Source organism: Aedes albopictus, unplaced genomic scaffold (genome assembly GCF_035046485.1).
Source record: "Aedes albopictus strain Foshan unplaced genomic scaffold, AalbF5 HiC_scaffold_827, whole genome shotgun sequence".
NCBI classification, from domain to species: domain Eukaryota; kingdom Metazoa; phylum Arthropoda; class Insecta; order Diptera; family Culicidae; genus Aedes; species Aedes albopictus.
The window spans coordinates 10,084-15,188 of NW_026917673.1; the positions used below are offsets into that span (position 1 = coordinate 10,084).

At 41.5% G+C, this 5,105-nt stretch overlaps 1 pseudogene; it reads right to left on the reverse strand.

Moving 5' to 3' along the window:
• Nucleotides 1–2,825: 2,825 nt before the first annotated feature.
• LOC109621867 (uncharacterized) lies at nucleotides 2,826–4,980 on the reverse strand (annotated as a pseudogene).
• Between the last annotated feature and the right edge of the window lie 125 nt (nucleotides 4,981–5,105).

The following is a 5,105-nucleotide window of genomic DNA, read 5'->3' on the forward strand; positions in this document are numbered from 1 at the left end:
TCAAAGAAGCCTAGCTGACATCATATAATGAACGACAGAACTAAGCTCAGATCGAGTCTGAAATAAAATTTGGAGCACACCTGAGCTTCGAAGAAGCCTAGCTGACATCATATAATGAACGACAGAACTAAGCTCAGATCGAGTCTGAAATAAAATTTGGAGCACACTTGAGCATCAAAGAAGCCTAGCTGACATCATATAATGAACGACAGAACTAAGCTCAGATCGAGTCTGAAATAAAATTTGGAGCACACTTGAGCATCAAAGAAGCCTAGCTGACATCATATAATGAACGACAGAACTAAGCTCAGATCGAGTCTGAAATAAAATTTGGAGCACACTTGAGCACCAAAGAAGCCTAGCTGACATCATATAATGAACGACAGAACTAAGCTCAGATCGAGTCTGAAATAAAATTTGGAGCACACCTGAGCATCAAAGAAGCCTAGCTGACATCATATAATGAACGACAATGTTAAGCTCAGATCGAGTCTGAAATAAAATTTGGAGCACACCTGAGCACCAAAGAAGCCTAGCTGACATCATATAATGAACGACAATGTTAAGCTCAGATCGAGTCTGAAATAAAATTTGGAGCACACCTGAGCATCAAAGAAGCCTAGCTGACATCATATAATGAACGACAGAACTAAGCTCAGATCGAGTCTGAAATAAAATTTGGAGCACACCTGAGCATCAAAGAAGCCTAGCTGACATCATATAATGAACGACAGAACTAAGCTCAGATCGAGTCTGAAATAAAATTTGGAGCACACCTGAGCTTCGAAGAAGCCTAGCTGACATCATATAATGAACGACAGAACTAAGCTCAGATCGAGTCTGAAATAAAATTTGGAGCACACCTGAGCACCAAAGAAGCCTAGCTGACATCATATAATGAACGACAGAACTAAGCTCAGATCGAGTCTGAAATAAAATTTGGAGCACACCTGAGCATCAAAGAAGCCTAGCTGACATCATATAATGAACGACAATGTTAAGCTCAGATCGAGTCTGAAATAAAATTTGGAGCACACCTGAGCATCAAAGAAGCCTAGCTGACATCATATAATGAACGACAGAACTAAGCTCAGATCGAGTCTGAAATAAAATTTGGAGCACACCTGAGCTTCGAAGAAGCCTAGCTGACATCATATAATGAACGACAGAACTAAGCTCAGATCGAGTCTGAAATAAAATTTGGAGCACACCTGAGCATCAAAGAAGCCTAGCTGACATCATATAATGAACGACAGAACTAAGCTCAGATCGAGTCTGAAATAAAATTTGGAGCACACTTGAGCATCAAAGAAGCCTAGCTGACATCATATAATGAACGACAGAACTAAGCTCAGATCGAGTCTGAAATAAAATTTGGAGCACACTTGAGCATCAAAGAAGCCTAGCTGACATCATATAATGAACGACAGAACTAAGCTCAGATCGAGTCTGAAATAAAATTTGGAGCACACCTGAGCACCAAAGAAGCCTAGCTGACATCATATAATGAACGACAGAACTAAGCTCAGATCGAGTCTGAAATAAAATTTGGAGCACACCTGAGCATCAAAGAAGCCTAGCTGACATCATATAATGAACGACAATGTTAAGCTCAGATCGAGTCTGAAATAAAATTTGGAGCACACCTGAGCACCAAAGAAGCCTAGCTGACATCATATAATGAACGACAATGTTAAGCTCAGATCGAGTCTGAAATAAAATTTGGAGCACACCTGAGCATCAAAGAAGCCTAGCTGACATCATATAATGAACGACAGAACTAAGCTCAGATCGAGTCTGAAATAAAATTTGGAGCACACCTGAGCATCAAAGAAGCCTAGCTGACATCATATAATGAACGACAGAACTAAGCTCAGATCGAGTCTGAAATAAAATTTGGAGCACACCTGAGCTTCGAAGAAGCCTAGCTGACATCATATAATGAACGACAGAACTAAGCTCAGATCGAGTCTGAAATAAAATTTGGAGCACACTTGAGCACCAAAGAAGCCTAGCTGACATCATATAATGAACGACAGAACTAAGCTCAGATCGAGTCTGAAATAAAATTTGGAGCACACCTGAGCACCAAAGAAGCCTAGCTGACATCATATAATGAACGACAGAACTAAGCTCAGATCGAGTCTGAAATAAAATTTGGAGCACACCTGAGCACCAAAGAAGCCTAGCTGACATCATATAATGAACGACAGAACTAAGCTCAGATCGAGTCTGAAATAAAATTTGGAGCACACCTGAGCACCAAAGAAGCCTAGCTGACATCATATAATGAACGACAGAACTAAGCTCAGATCGAGTCTGAAATAAAATTTGGAGCACACCTGAGCATCAAAGAAGCCTAGCTGACATCATATAATGAACGACAGAACTAAGCTCAGATCGAGTCTGAAATAAAATTTGGAGCACACTTGAGCACCAAAGAAGCCTAGCTGACATCATATAATGAACGACAGAACTAAGCTCAGATCGAGTCTGAAATAAAATTTGGAGCACACTTGAGCATCAAAGAAGCCTAGCTGACATCATATAATGAACGACAGAACTAAGCTCAGATCGAGTCTGAAATAAAATTTGGAGCACACCTGAGCATCAAAGAAGCCTAGCTGACATCATATAATGAACGACAGAACTAAGCTCAGATCGAGTCTGAAATAAAATTTGGAGCACACTTGAGCACCAAAGAAGCCTAGCTGACATCATATAATGAACGACAGAACTAAGCTCAGATCGAGTCTGAAATAAAATTTGGAGCACACCTGAGCACCAAAGAAGCCTAGCTGACATCATATAATGAACGACAGAACTAAGCTCAGATCGAGTCTGAAATAAAATTTGGAGCACACCTGAGCACCAAAGAAGCCTAGCTGACATCATATAATGAACGACAGAACTAAGCTCAGATCGAGTCTGAAATAAAATTTGGAGCACACCTGAGCATCAAAGAAGCCTAGCTGACATCATATAATGAACGACAGAACTAAGCTCAGATCGAGTCTGAAATAAAATTTGGAGCACACCTGAGCACCAAAGAAGCCTAGCTGACATCATATAATGAACGACAGAACTAAGCTCAGATCGAGTTTGAAATAAAATTTGGAGCACACCTGAGCTTCAAAGAAGCCTAGCTGACATCATATAATGAACGACAGAACTAAGCTCAGATCGAGTCTGAAATAAAATTTGGAGCACACCTGAGCACCAAAGAAGCCTAGCTGACATCATATAATGAACGACAGAACTAAGCTCAGATCGAGTCTGAAATAAAATTTGGAGCACACCTGAGCTTCGAAGAAGCCTAGCTGACATCATATAATGAACGACAGAACTAAGCTCAGATCGAGTCTGAAATAAAATTTGGAGCACACCTGAGCACCAAAGAAGCCTAGCTGACATCATATAATGAACGACAATGTTAAGCTCAGATCGAGTCTGAAATAAAATTTGGAGCACACCTGAGCATCAAAGAAGCCTAGCTGACATCATATAATGAACGACAGAACTAAGCTCAGATCGAGTCTGAAATAAAATTTTGTAAACCTGCTCTTCCAGCGTACAATGCTAAGCTACTAAATGTGTTTGTTGCATGATATACAGATAGGGAATCGCGCTACTTGGGCGGTGGCTTCTATATTCGTCTGTTTTCCACTATAACTCAGTCAAATTTGAACCAATTGACACAACTTTTGGAATGTGGTGAGATAGGTATAGTATCTACCCGTGTACAACATTTGTCAATTTGTTCAAAACTGACTGAGTTATAGTGGAAAACAGACGAATATAGAAGCCACCGCCCAAGTGGCGCGATACCCTAGGTTGGATAGGAAGGAAATTCTATTTTACGACAAAAAGTTTCCCATTAGTGTTTGTGAGTTGTACAAAATTATACATGTGAAGTACCTATATAATCGAAAACTGCCTACAGCCTAGGCAGATGAACATGTTGTCATAAAATAAGAAGAAAAGAACCAACTTACATGATTTTTAAATTGCGTCCCCAAGCCGGTGGCGTTGCGTTTCCAGCATCGGGACGTCTTTTTGCCACCGCAGTGTACAAACATAGACGTCGGTTTCTCCAGGTTTAAGGCATATTATTAGGACTTTCTCGCGATCTACTTGTCGACAAAATATTATTCTCGTTGATTTAGATCTTACTCGGCACTAGGAAGCGGATTGGAGATATATTTGCCAAATATTATTTGGCATCCGTTGCAATCGAGAGCAGTACATGCGACTGTAGCGCTTCCCACAAGTTGTCCAACGCGTTCGACATGATCGGATCCCGCTCGTACACCAAGTACAGGTCTTGGAGAACTTCGCCTCGTGAAATCAGGGCCAAGCGTACCAGACGCTTTACGTAAGAGGCCACTTGGCCTTCAGGAAGGAGGCCTTCAAAACGCAGAGCCAGCCTTTGTTGGTGTTTTCGGAGATATTCTGGATAAACGCCGTGCGGGCAGAATTCCTTCGGTGCCAGCAAAAGTAGACCACATCCATGTGAAACGAATATTCCAAAATCCGATTTATTAGATAAGTATTCAGTCAATCAGAGGACAGCATTGCTTGGAGCACCTGTCTCAGCTTGACCAGCGGGATGTAAACGTTGTCGGAACTGGCTTCCAGTGAATGTTTCGTTTCCGCCACAATCAGTTTCATGGCTGTGGCCAATGCTTGCGAAATCCCCGCCGGCTTTTCGTGTCCGAACGACTCTTTGTACTAGCTTGCAGCCACTGCTTGTGGGACGATCCGGATCATTAGTCAGCTAGTTTCAATGGCTGTACGATTATTAGTATCTTATTCCGTTTCAGCAGCAGAAAATGAATTCCACCACCAGCAGGCTAGGGCACTTTTTCGTTCATTTCTTCAAAAACACGACGATTTTTATCAGATTGTCGGATCCGGGGCAGCGAGGAACTCGCTAGCTTTATCCTTCAGCTACCAGGAGATGGCCTTACAGGATGACTGCTGTTGGTCGGAATTTGCAGACGACAATATCTTTGCTATTTAAAAAGCTGTTCGGACACTTCTTCACGCAGGCTATCGTACTTAAATAAATTACAAATTACAATCACTGCTGCAAACAGAGACGA